Genomic DNA, 14311 nt, shown 5'->3' on the forward strand with positions numbered 1-14311 from the left:
AAAAGCCTCATATTTTACATGTTTAAATTGTTTTTCATTGTCTTTACTTATAAGGTGTTGAAGGGGGACCCACTTTTGAATCTTATTTTTATTTATTTATTTTATTTTTGGTTTCAGAGAGGAAGGGAGAGTAAGAGAGATAGAAACATCAATGATGAGAGAGAATCACTGGAGATCGAGCCCTCAACCTGGGCATGTGCCATGACCCAGCGACCTCTTGGTTCATGGGTCGACCCTCAACCACTGAGCCAAACCGGCTGGGCCCAACCTTCACATCATTTGCCCTGAAGATGTTAGGGACAGAAGTAGAATATTGGAGGCTAGCTATTAGTTATAAGAAACAAAATAAGAAATATTAATCATGCTCTGTTAACCATGATTGTTTTGTTCTGATTAAAGAAAGGACATTCTAACCTGGCTGAGAGTGGTATACCCCCAGGACCCGTGAGTCAACCTTGTCCCTAGGAATCAACCTTGGAATGTGGTCCATCCCTATTCATCATCTTTTTATGTCTATTACAAAAAGATTAACAACCTTGTTGTCCAAACAATGGAGTCCCGCCCCAGCTCCCCCAGCCCACCTTGCCTATGCCTGTATTCCCTACTTCCCCATGCAACCTTTGTCCTACCCAACATAAGCAGCCGGCTTATAGTGGGCTGTAGAGCAGATTTTTGTGGATGACCTGCTGCTCTCCCATACTGCCGGCAGTATTGGAACAAATGCTCAACATATACCTGGTATGGTTCAACCCTGACCTGCTTAATTGGCTCAAGTAGTGACAGGCAGCGGACCCATTGGTTGTCGGTCACAAAGAGAATTCATGGATAGCCTCGGAGGCTGCCGTGGCCACAGACCTGCTGCAGCCTGAGCTTCAGGACTCACAGGGACTCCACCTTGTCCCGAAGGCCAGGCTCCCGGCTGCGCCATTTGAAATGAGCTGGAAGTGAGCACTCGGCTGAACGGAGACTGATTCATACTGAATGTAAGTAGAAGAAAAACAGCAACAACAAGCAATGATAAACATGGGACAAACACTACTAATACTAAATATAGACAGTCATGGGCCACATACCAACATTTTGGTCAACAATGGACCCCATACATGACGGTGGTCCCATAAGATTATAATGGAGCTAAAAAATTCCTATTGCCTAATGAGATCGTAGCCGGCAGTAAATTTGTAGCACAATGCATTACTCATGAGTTTGTGGTGATGCTGGCTAAACAAACCTACTGCACTGCCTGTAATATAAAAGCATAGCACGTATAGTTATGTATGTATAGTACATAATACTTGAGGATGATAATAATAAACAACTGTCAGAGGTTTATGTATTTACTATACCTTTTATTATTTAAGAGTGTACTCTTTCTATTTATAAAAAAATGTATGCTGTAAAACAGTATGTCATGTTGCTCTGGTAGTAACAGCCTCATACATTTCATGTTTACCATGTCCTTTTTTCTTTTTTAAAAAATTTAAATTCTTTATTGTTTAAAATATTACATAAGTCTCCCCCCCCCCCCCCCGCCCATTGACCTCTCCCCAGCCATTCCCACCCCAGCACATGCCCTCAACCCCCTACTGTCTGTATCCATTGGTTATGCTCATATTCTCTCTTTCTCTCTCTCTCTCTCTCTCTTTCTCGATTTCAGAGAAGAAGGGAGAGGGAGAGAGAGAAACATCAATGATGAGAGAGAATCATGGATCGGCTGCCTCCTGCATGCCCCACACGGGGGATCAAGCCCAAAACATGGGCATGTGCTCTGACCTGGGATCGAACTGTGACCTCCTGGTTCATAGGTCACTGCTCAACCACTGAGCCACGCTAGTTGGACATGCTTACTAGCTACCATGTCTCTTGATTGAATCATTTTCTCTTATGCTCGATTTAATCTTGTGTTGTTTTGTATAGTAACATGCTATACAGGCTTTTAGCCTAGGAGCAATAGTCTATACCAGTCAGCCTAGGTGTGTAGGCTATAGGTTTGTGATGTTTGAACAACGGCTAAATCAGTTATCAATACATATTCCTATCACTAAATATCACATGACTGTATGTTCAGTCCTTCCTGAGGGTGGGAGCTGCTTGGTTCTCACTGGAGGGACAGGTAGTGCTCAAAAACTTGGGCTCTGGAGTCAGGCAGATCTGGGTTTGAATCTCTGCTTGGTTCCTTATCAACTATGTGATCATAAGCAAGTTGCTTTTAACCTCTTTATGCCTTAACTTCATTGTCTGCAAAACAGGGATAGTACGAGTACCTATTTAAAGGACTGTACTCAATACAGTGCTGACATAGTAAATGCTCAATAAAAGCAAAGTGTTGTTATTATCCCACAAAATGGCACCCCTTGGTGAGTGAGTGACAAGCTTCCATTCTCAGGTGACACTGCCGTTTCTGACTTGAGGCTCCTCCTGGGTGGGGCCTGGTCTCTGCCTTCAGAAGTTAAGCAGAATGCCCTCCTAGTCACCTTGGGAACTTCCTTAGAAGAGGAGAGAAAAAGGCTCAAACTGCATCTCTTCATCAAAGGTGGGAACAGCAGTGCCTCCACCTGTCTCAAATGTATTTTATCTCTCGCATCAGCCTGAGGGTTCCCAAAGCGTGTGTGTGGCTGGCTCCCCTCCAGGCCACTCCGTGTAGAACGGAATCGCTTTTATTCTCTTCCTTCAGACCCTGGAGACAGAGTGAGGAATGTCAACCTCCCAGAGCTGGAAGGAATATGCTGAGCCTGGCTCTGGGGAACCCTGAGGCCCTAGCCTGGGGGTCCCGCAATTCTGGGGCTCTGAGGAAGTCAGGAGGAGGCTCTTAGATTGTGTCAGGCTCTGGGGAGCAAAGGGTTAGTGCGAGGTTTCTCCCAGAAGCGACGGGAGGGAGCGTTTTACGTGGATGTAGGGTGGGAGGTGCGTCTGCGTAACTAATGGCAACTGGGTGGGGTGGGGTGGCCCACCCAGCAGCAGCGCTACGACAGAGGAAAAACTACGACTCCCAGGATGCTCCAGGGCTTGGTCCGGCTTTCCCGCCCGCCCACTGGCTGCCGGTCCGGCGAGCGGCAAAGTGGATTGGTCGCGACCGTGCGGGGCTCCCCTACTAGCAGGTTAGTGGGCGCCGCCGGCAGCAGACGTTGACCGGGCGCGAGTGGAGGGGGAGCCCGGCTCGCCATTCTGGGAACGGCCGGGCGCTCCCTCCGTAGCGTAGCGGCCGCTGTGAGGCGCCGGGCGGGGGCGGAGACTGCGTGGCGCAGGCGCGGTGCTGGGCTTCTCCTGGGTCCCCAGACAGCTGGAGGAGATAAACAGAGCAGGAGGAGGGAGGGGAGTGCGTGTGAGAGCGCGCGAGGGAGTGTGAGTGTGTGTGAGCGCGGGTGTGAGACGGTGCGCAGGGGCGGGCGGAGGCGCTGTCCGGCCCCGGCCAGGCGCCGGGCGGAGAGCATGGGAAGGGGCTAGAGCTGCCTGGGCCCCCCAGCCCTCTCCCCGGGATCCGCGCCCCCCCTCCCGGGAGAGGGGCCGGGCCCCCCACCGACATGGGCTCCTGAAGTTGCGCCGCCGCCGCCGGTCCTGGGAAGAGGCCTGACAGGTACGGGGAGCCGCCGCTCCCTGCCCTCCGCGGGCGCAGAGGCGAGGACTGGCTCCGCAGCCCGGCACACGGGCCGCTCGCTCTGGGTCGGCCCCAGCGCTGCCGGCCCGGGGGCCTGAGCTCGCCCACCTCGGGGCTCCGGGGTGTCCCGAGAAGGGTTCAGGCCTCGCTGGGGCGGAGGGCGGGGTGGGCCGGGGGCGGGGTGGGCACGGAGGGCTGGCCGGGACGTCGGGGGAAGGCTCTGGGAGTCCGGAGAGGCTCTGCCGTGGGAGAGGTGGAAGGCGTCCCATCACGGGACTTTTTGCGGAGTTTTTGTTTGACAACTGATCTGGCGCGGATTCTCAGGGAGGACGGGGCAGGTGGAAGTGCCGAGAGGGCAACATTTCCCTGCTCTATTCCCTTAGTTCCTTTCCTTTCCTTTCCTTTCCTTTCCTTTCCTTTCCTTTCCTTTCCTTTCCTTTCCTTTCCTTTCTTTTCTTTCCTTCTTTTCTCTCCCCCCCCCCCCCCCCCCCGTCGTGTGTTCGTGTCCAGGTTTCTGGCAGCCGCAGATGCCTTCAGTGACCCATCCTGGCACCGAACTGAACTCTGCCAAGGTTTCCCCACCAGGCGACTCTCTCGCCGGTACAAAGGGCCTTTACTTGGGACCGGGCGGGCTGTTCGGTAGGCATTTAGAAGAGTAAGTAGGAAGTGCGGGGTAGAAGAGAGACTGGGACTCTACAGGGTCCCATTCTTGGTACTGAAAACTGCAGTGGGACGCCCCTTTGCCAGCCAGGTTGCGCTTGCTTTGTGCCCTCCTCTCCTCTGCGGTGTACCAAGGTCTCTACAGAAGAGGTATGGGGACTTAGGATTAATGTCTGGCAGCCTCGTTTGACTATTTCACCCCAAGTCCTTTTCTTCTGTGACTTTCTTTGGCTTCCTGAGGTAGTGGTGGAGCAACTTCTAAGTTTTCCAGTGAGTGTAGAAGCCTGGCAGGTTGGCTGTAGCTTCCTCATTCTTCCCAGGAATGGGGTAGATGATCAGGGTTAAAGTGACAGTGAAGAGTTTCCTTTTAACAAAGCCTGAAACAGATTTGGGAAGAAAACTGTTCTGAGGGCATGTCTTGACTTAGAGACGTTAGGAAATCCCCACATAGGGCACAGGTATTCCCAGTGGCCTGCACTAAGCTTTTCTGTACCTTATAGTCCTGAGTGGTCAGTCTCTGTTCTCTAGGTGAAGGAACTACTTAAGGCTATTTCTGGTTTGCGTTCTGGCTTATTCTTCCTTGTAATTTTTATGTATTTATTTATTTTACTCCTCATCTAAGGATATGTTTTTCCTTGATTCTAGAGAGGGAGGGAGAGAGGGAGAGAGAGGAGAGAAACATTGATTAATTGCCTCCTGTCCGCACCCTGACCCAGGATGGAACCTGCAACCTGGGTATGTGCCCTGACTGGGAATCAAACCGGCGATTCTCCAGTGCACAGATCTATACTCTAACCAACCGAGCCACACCAGCCAGGGCTGTAATTTCTATATTTTTTAAGGGATTGACTTGAATCTTGGCTGTTGTTAGATCCTCTATGACAGACTAAGGGGTAACTGTTAGGGTTCCTTTGGCTGAGTCTGAGACTAACAATGGATTTCTTCATTAGAGATTATGGTATTTCATTGGCAGGCGGGAAATACCTTTTCTGCCATAGTTTGTGATCATGCTGCTTTAATAATTCTGGGGTCCTGCTATCCTTTCTTCTTTTGACCTATTTCGGGGCACTTATGTTCAAGTCACATCTCAATTTGTAGTAGCAGTGCTTTGAGTCAACACTGCAGAATAATTGAACAACAATTCATATTTCTGCCTGGGACTCCTTCCCTTGGGATTACTGACAGAAAGAAAATGTGTGTAGATTATGGTGATGGTATTAACATTTAAGATTTGCCAGTTTTGAGTTTTAGAGTTGTCACACAGCTGACAATTTTTCTAGCCGCTAGAATCTAGCGGGAAGAAAGTCAGTATTGACTCTTAGGACATCCTGTGTAGGGTATTTTCACACACCTGAACTTCAGGATCTTAAAGGATATAACTGAAGGTCCCCACTAAACATCTGTGGATCTGGAGAGGCCAACTACTGGGAAGATGCAGAACTGTGACTTTAATTATTTTTATTTTCTTTGCTCCTTTCTGAAGTAGGAAATGTGGCCCACATGCGGCGCCTGGGGAAGTAATAGACAGCATGTAATATGGTGATATTACCTTTTCTTTTGGTTTAATGATACATCCCGTTTTTATCTTTTTTCATCCTCACCTTTCCAGATTCTCCACTGCATCGTGGGGCTGCCATTGCAGATGGCCCACATAACTCCGAGGCTGTGCTTTCTTCTTAGACAGCTCTTCAAAAACCCACCAGAAACCAGTCCCTTGGTGTCACGTTTAATTCTGACTAATTTACTTTGAGAGTTACATACTAATTGACATGCATCCTAAAAAAGTGACTGCTATTTGTTTGGGTCTAAGTAGTGTTTTTACTTTAATTAATTTAACCCTCAAGACTTCCCTGTGAGGTGAAAATCATTTTCTGTATTATACATATGAAGATACAGGTTCAGCCCTAGCCAGTTTGGCTCAGTGGATAGAGCACCGGCTTGTGGACTAAAGGGTCCGGGTTTGATTCCAGTCAAGGGAACGTACCTTGGTTGCAGGCTGGTCAGGGCTCGTGCAGGAGGCATTGATATTTCTCTGTCTTTCTCTCTCTCTTCCACTCTCTCTAAAAATCAATGGAAAAATATCTTCGGGTGAGTACTAACAACAAAAAACAAAACAAAAAAAGATACAGCTTCAGAGATGTTAAATAACTAGCTTAAGGTCACACAGCTAGTAAGGGAAAGGCTCCGAATTCAAACCCAGATCTGTCACTTCTAGGGCTGTGACACATGAGGAAGAGCTGAAAGGACCAAAGCTCGGAGTCTGGGAAACATGACACCTGCCTTCAGATACTTGAAGATCTGTCACGTGGAAAGGGAACTGGACTTTCTCTGTGATTCTGGAAGGCAGAACTAGGATCAAAGGATGGAAATTCCAAGAGGGTGGACAGCTTGATAGGAGAGAATTTGGCTTTCCGAAAACAAAATGGGCTGCCTTATAAGGGAGGGAGTTACCCACTATTAGAGGTATTCAAGGAGAGGCTTTGCCACTTCTTATCACGGATAAAGTAGAGAAGTTCATATTTATGTAGGTAATTGGATTAAGTGATCTTTTAGTACTCACTTCTATTATGTGAAAATTATGTCAAAGTCCCGTCCTTTTTATCTGTAAAAAAGAATACTTTGTGCCAGGCACTTGCTAGACACTTTTCCTATAATATCTCATTTAATCCTCAGAAATCCCCTAGGAGATAGGTATTATTGTTATCCCCACTTTACAAATGAGGAAACAGATTCCAGAAAGTTAAAAATATATATACTGGAGGTTACATAGCAAGTAGTAGTAGGCTGGTTTTGTTTTGTCTTTTTCAAACAGGGCTGATATTTGAGCCTATGTCTGCACTTAGTTAGATGTGTGACCTAGGGTAAATCATATGTCCTCTCCGAGCTAGATTTCTTTGTGAAATGAGACTTGTGACAGCACCCACTTTACCATGGGTTTATGAGGACAAAATGATGTAATATATGCTTTTCACTAGACCTCACTGGTTGCCCTCAAGAGTCTAGTCTTGGGAGTAAAGGGATACTTTGGTTTCTTCAGGGTGAATTCAGACCTGACTGAAACCCTGAGAACTCTGGGGTTCATTCTTTGTGTTATTAGCAATAGCTGCCAACTCCTCAAAGGGCTTTGTGGCATTAGTGACTAATAACTTAAAAACTTGAGGCCTGAATAAGAGGATTCAGCCCTAGCTGGTTTGGCTCAGTGGACAGAGTGTCGGCCTACGGACTGAAGGGTCCCGTGTTCGATTCTGGTCAAGGGCACATGCCTGGGTTTCGGGCTTGGTCCCCAGTAGAGGGCCTGCAGGAGGCAGCCAATCAGTGATTCTCTCTCATCATTGATGTTTCTATCTCTCTCTTCCTCTCCCTCTCCTTTCCTCTCTGAAATCAATAAAAAATATATTTTAAAAAAAGGAGAATTCAGTCAACAGGTTGGAATATAGGAGTTAGTGCCAGATGCCTTGTAGAAAGAAAATTCTCATCCTACTCTAGAGTCAGAATTAGGGATCACTGTTTGCCTTTTTATATTTAAAGTCTTACTTTAGGATGAACAAGGCCACAATTGTTAGAGCTGTGATAGAGCTAGATGCCAAGAATAATAACCTTTAATCTCCCTGTAGCCATCTGGGGAGGCATTAAACCCATTTCTTGGAGTTCGGGGGCACAGAACAGGATCAGACCTATATAGAGGCTCTTTGGAGGCAGTGTTAGGATCAGGACCTTGGTAGAATTTTGTCCTTGTTTATAACCTCCAGATTCTATTTTCAGTTAATATAAAACTGCTTATCCCAGAACCTTTTATTTTTAAAAAATGTTTTATTGATTTCAGACAGGAAGGGAGAGGGAGAGGGAGAGAGAAACATCAATGATGAGAGAGAATCACTGATAGGCTGCCTCCTGCATGCCCCCTACTGAGGATCTAGCAACTCGGGCATGTGCCCTTCACTGGAATCAAATCTGGGACCCTTTAGTCCACAGGCTGACGCTCTATCCACTGAGCCAAACCAGCTAGGGCTATCCCATAACCTTTTATTTTATTTATTTATTTATTTATTTATTTATTATTTTTTATATTTTATTGATTTATTGCAGAGAGGAAGGGAGAGGGATAGAAGCTAGAAACATCGATGAGAGAGAAACATCGCCCAGCTGCCTCCTGCACACCCCCCACCGGGGATGTGCCCACAACCAAGGTACATGCCCTTGACCGGAATCGAACCTGGGACCTTTCAGTCTGCAGACCGACGCTCTATCCACCGAGCCAAACCGGTTTCGGCCCATAACCTTTTAGAGAGCCTTTCTCAGAATGGGAGTCAGGCATTTCTGGTCAGGTAACTTCATAAGTTGAGGCTTGTTTCGATGCTGATGATTTACCTGTTCCCTCTTGAGTCAGATATCTGTATGTAACACAGCTATAACTGAAATAGAAGGAAGCATTTCCAAATTGATTGGCTTACTGTCCCTTGACCTTTCTGCTAGGAGTAAAGTTAGAGGGTGAAACTTCAAAGCCTTCCTTATGAGATACTTTGAGTCATGGCAAGATAAAGATGCAAGCCGAAGGCAAAAATCCAAGACTGTGGATGCTCGTAAAAACAGTGAGAGAGGACAGTGTTATCAAAATATGCTCCCTTTTCTCTTTCTGTTCTCTCCCACTATCATAGGTAATTGTGGCCCTAGAAGGCAGGTAAATTAGCTGAGATCACTGAAAAGCAAATTTCTGAAAACATCAAGGAAATTAATTTCACAAAGCTCACATGGCAAAACAGAACCTGTTCAGGCAGAGAAGACATCAAGGTTAGTTTTCATCCAGGGTCTCCCACAAAATGAAAGATTTCTTAGGATGGACTTCCACATAAAAAGCTTCTGTCAGCCCCATATGAACATCTCATTTGAGCCTGGAGCCTCAAAGATGGCAAAGAACTTTTCCAAAGATGCTTAGCAGATAGGCCAGTCCTACTGAGCACACCTTTTTTAGATGCTATCCTTGTGCCAACTTAGTCCATGACCCCGAAATGCACTCTCTCTCTCTTTTTTTTCATTTAAATTCTTCATTGTTTAAAGTATTACATATGTCTCCTTTTCCCCCCATTGATCTCTCACTGGCTGTTCCCACTCCCCAGCACATGCCCTCACCCGCTACTGTCTGTGTCCATTGATTATGCATATATGCATGCATACAAGTCCTTTGGTTTATCTCTTACTCCCCCCTCCCCTGCCTTCCCTCTGAGGTTGGATGGTCTATTTGATGCTTCTATGTCTGGATCTATTTTGTTCATTATATTCCACAAATGAGTGAGATCATGTGTTATTTATCTTTCTCCGACTGGCTTATTTCACTTAGCATAATGCTCTCCAGATCCATCCATGCTGTTGTAAATGGTAAGAGTTCCTTTTTTATAGAAGCATAGTATTCCATTGTGCAGATGTACCACCATTTTTTAATCCACTCATCTGCTGATGGGCACTTAGGCTGCTTCCAAATCTTAGCTATTGAAAATTGTGCTGCTATGAACATAGGGGTGCATATGTCCTTTCTGATTGGTGTTTATTTGAAATGCACTCTTTATTGTGTTTGAGACCAGCAGAGTCAAGGTGATTGTGATTCCTTAGCTTAACCCTAACAAATGGTAGGAGGAAAAATTTCTTTTATGCAAGACTAATTGGACATGGCCTGATTACAGATGGTAATAGTAACTATTTTTTAATGGCCAACAGTATGGGTCCTGCAATTAACTTATCTAGTTTGACTCTCCATTTAATGACTCTAACTTTGGGCAAATGACCTTCTCTATGCCTCCGATCCTTCATCTGTAAAATGAGGATAATAATAGTACCTGTCTCATAGGGTTGTTATGAGTAGTAGTCAGATAACACTTGTAAAATGCTTAGACTGTTCAGTAAATATTTACCAGGCTCAGTGGCAGGTATTTTACATGTATGGCTCTTCCATTTCTTATCACTCTGCAAAGGTAGGCATTACTATCTCTGTTTTACAGATTAGGAAACCCAGATTTAGAAATGCTGTCACACGGAAAGTAGGTAGCAGAACTGGGATTGGAACCTTAGGTGTCTCAGACTCCACAGCCCAACTCATTTTATTTTATTTTATTTTATTTTGCTAGTTCCAATGAGCTTTAGGCATTGTAAGTGCGTTTATCTTTCTTTACCATAGGAATGCTCCAGTAGGAAAACCACCACAAACAGAATGAAAGGAAACGTGCATACATCTTTTGCATAATTCAGAATGTTGAAAAGGGGTCAGTTGTCACTCCTGCTTAGGGCAATTCCCTGCAGTGGGAGGCAGCATGCGCAGAGGAAAGATGGGAGTTCAAGCTCTACTCTACTTGTCTATCTCCCATTTTACAGATGGGAAATGGGCTAGCAAAGTGAAATGCCTCACTGAGGGTCATACTGCCAGTTAGAGGCAGGGCCTGGCCTGGAGCACAGACTGTAGATCCCAGTCCAGTACTTCTTCCTCATAACACATAACATTGTGCTTCACTTCTCCCTAGTTAAATGGCGATGATAATAGCTTCTTCACAGGATTGTTGTAGAGTTCAAATTAAAAGCATGAACAAAAGTACTCTGGTAGGTATAAAACACTATATGTATGTAAGGTAGTCGTGCTGTTATTCAGTAAGTATTTATTGGTACCTATTAAGCCCATATCCCTTATTGGAGACCTAAAAGGATCAATAGATGAATCAGATGAAGAGCTGGCCCTCAGGATGCTTTTAGTTTTTAAAGAAAGAAGTCAAGAGGAGGCTTTCTTTCTTTCTTTCTTTCTTTCTTTCTTTCTTTCTTTCTTTTTTTTTTTTTTTGCGTGGAATTACATCTCTGTGTTGCTAAAGTCCCATTTCACTTATTCAGTCCTGGAAGATGTGCAGCTGGGAATTTAGTAGAGCTAGAAGCAAAGCCAGCATCCAAAATCTCCATGCCAGCCCGACCAGAGTGGGTCTTTTATATATATTTAAAAGAAAAAGTCTCCGTTCCATGGTGGAGCTGGGTCTGGTTTGGCATTAGGCTAGTTGCAGTCCATTGTGTTGGGTCCACACAGCAGCTGTGGACCCACAGGTTGAGAACCGCTAGCAGGGTCACCTAAGACCATCAGAAAACACAGATATTTACATTATGATTCATAACAGTAGCAAAATTACAGTTATGAAGTAGGTACGAAAATAATTTTATGGTTGGGGGTCACCACAACATGAGGAACTGTATTAAAGGGTCGCGGCATTAAAAAGGTTGAGAACCACTGTCTCAGAGGAAGCTTTCTTAAACAATTTTTTTACTTCACGGAAATAATACTGTCACTCACACTTAGTAAATTATCCAGTTGTGTCATGTAATCCTCACAACAGCACTAACATAGGGACTATTATCTTCATGTAACAGGTGAAGAAATAGCCAGTGGTTCTGGAACACTTGCCACATGTCAGGTATTGTACTGTTTTACAGTGTATCATCTCATTAATGTTTCCAATAATCCTATGAGATAGATATTAGCACATATACCTACATGGCAGGTTAAAAAAAAAAAAAAAAAACAAGACAAAAAACAACCCGGGAGCTTAAAGCGATATTGTTTTGCCCAAGATCACACAACCTAGTGTGTAGTAGAGCCAGATTCAGACTCAAGTTTCTTTCAGTCCAAAGCTGGTTCCAACAGCTATTTTTATATGATTATAAAAGCAGCAAATGTTTACAATACTTGGAAAATACAGAGGAACAGAGAGAAAAAGACACCTGTTGTTCTACCAGAGAGCTAACATTTTGGTGCATATCCTGGTCAGGGTGTAATGCAGGAGGCAACCAATTGATGTGTTTCTCTCACATTGATATTTCTGTCTTTCCCTTTCTCTTCCACTCTCTCTAAAGATAAATGGGAAAATATCCTCAGGTGAGGATTAAAAAAAAAAAAGTTAGAAAATTGAAACTCAGAAGGGTTAAGTATTTTGTCTCAGAATGTACTGATTGACACAATGAGAAGACTGGAATTCAGTAAGTATTTAAGTCTATTTCTCTTTCTGCCATATTATCCAGAGCCCAAACAAGAACATGGCACATTGAAATAGGTGATTCCTGATGTGTGTTTGGGATATTAGCATTCAATCCCTGGTTCCAGATGAGTACTTTCTCCAGGTATACTTTGTTCTAAGGCTGGTTGACCTTAGGCTATGTTACTGGTACCCTTTGCATTATGAAGTAGATTAATTCCTCCAAATTGAATTGTTAATTGAATTTTATTTTTGTTGTTAATCCTCACCTGAGGATATTTTTCCCACTGATTTTCATTTTTTTAAAAAATATTTTTTTTATTGATTTCAGAGAAGAAAGGAGAGAGAGAGAGAGAGAGAGAGAGAGAGAGAGAGAGAGAGAGAGAGAAACATCAACGATGAGAGAGAATCATTAATTGGCTGACTCCTGCACACCCCCCAGTGGGGATCGAGCCCACCACCCGGACATGTGCTCTGACCGGGAATTGAACTGTGACCTCCTGTTGTTGTTTTTTTGTTGTTTTTTTAAATTTCTTTATTGATTAAGGTGTCACATATTTGTCCTCATTCCCCCATTCCCATCCCACACCCCTCCCCACGGATGCCCGCACCCCCCTGTTGTCCTTCACCATTGGTTAGGCTCGTATGCATGCACACAAGTCCTTTGGTTGATCTCTCCCCCCTACCCCCACCCTTCCCTACCCTCCCTCTGAGGCCCGACAGTCCGGTCGATGCCTCCTTGTTTCTGGGTGTGACCTCCTGGTTAATAGGTCGATGCTCAACCACTGAGCCACCCCAGCCAGGCTCCATTGATTTTTAGAAAAACTGGAAGGGAGGGACAGGGAGGAGAAGAAAGAGAGAGAGAAACATCAATTGGTTGCCTCCTTCAACTGGGGCCAGGGATCGAACCTGCAACCCACATACATACCCTTGACTAGGAATTGAACCCGAGACCTTTCAGTGTGTGCCCAGTGCTCTAACCACTAAGCAAAACAGGCCAGCATGAATTATATTTTCTTATGAGCTCCCTTTATAATAGCAGAGATATGTCCATGGGAGACAGTTTCGCAATAAGTTAAATAAGTTAAAAGCTCTTCCTCTAGCTAGAGTACAAAGGTTTAAGAATGGCATCTGCTATAATTTAGGCTATTGCAGGCCAGCTCTAATTGATACTCAAAGAAAAGGAAAAAGAAGGAAGCCAGTTGCTAGGAGCGGGGAATATGAAAAATATAAAAATACCTTAAGACACAGAGGAAAACATATGACATAATATTATAAAGAAAATATGAGCTGCGATGCAGATGTTACACCTCCCAAAAAGTATTCTATTCCTGGAGCTCTAAAATGTCTTGCATGTCACCAGTTAACCCCATTCCTTCCACAAACTTTTAACTTAGGCTTAAGTTAAAAGCCTGCAACCCGGGCATGTGCCCTTGACTGGAATCAAACCCGGGATGCTTCAGTCCACAGGCCAATTCTCTATCCACCAAGCCAAACTGGCTAGGACTAGAGAAAGTTTTTATTGAGCTTTCATGTTCTGCAAACAAATTAGCCCTCCATCTTATTAGAGCTTTAAGTTTTTAAATAAGAGTATATTCAGTTAATGTGCTTTCCTTAGAATGAAGACTACATATTAAAACTTGCTTGTGATCTGTTAAAGTTCTCATTATTCATTAGTAATTTCCAAATTTTTTCTTGCTCTACTGTCAGATGTTTAGTTTGTTTCCCCCTGGTCATTCTTGTACTTCTAAGATGTATGAGTAAAAAGCATAAGCAAGATTTAATGTCATTCCATGTTGTTCCTTTTGAATTTACTTTCTAGTTATTAATTTTGGTCATTCAGTTAAATTAGCCTTTTTCAGTCCCTGTGTGCTCTTGAAGACAAGGGTCTGTGTTTGGCTTGTTTTTTCCATATTTTCAAAGTCTAGTACAGTACTTGGTATAGTGGGCATTGACAATTTTAATTCTTAATGTCACTTATTTCAGTCTTTTTGCCTCTTAGCAGCACAAACATTATGTACTTTGCTGGGCTAGAGATTGAAATCCCCTTGTAGTCCTTTTTGGT

At 44.4% G+C, this 14311-nt stretch overlaps 1 protein-coding gene across 3 annotated transcripts in view; it reads left to right on the plus strand.

Moving 5' to 3' along the window:
- Positions 1 to 3077: 3077 nt before the first annotated feature.
- Positions 3078 to 14311, plus strand: part of WDTC1 (WD and tetratricopeptide repeats 1) — a 51613-nt gene continuing 40379 nt past the window's right edge. Inside the window, exon 1 of one of the 3 annotated variants that reach the window (XM_054721510.1) lies at positions 3078 to 3098. The gene's annotated coding sequence lies outside the window, so the exon portion shown is untranslated. Of the gene's footprint in view, positions 3099 to 3140; positions 3575 to 14311 lie in introns of those variants that run through there. The other 2 variants (XM_054721512.1, XM_008148020.3) reach the window with 2 other exon arrangements.

This window comes from Eptesicus fuscus, chromosome 9 (genome assembly GCF_027574615.1).
Source record: "Eptesicus fuscus isolate TK198812 chromosome 9, DD_ASM_mEF_20220401, whole genome shotgun sequence".
NCBI classification, from domain to species: Eukaryota; Metazoa; Chordata; class Mammalia; order Chiroptera; family Vespertilionidae; genus Eptesicus; species Eptesicus fuscus.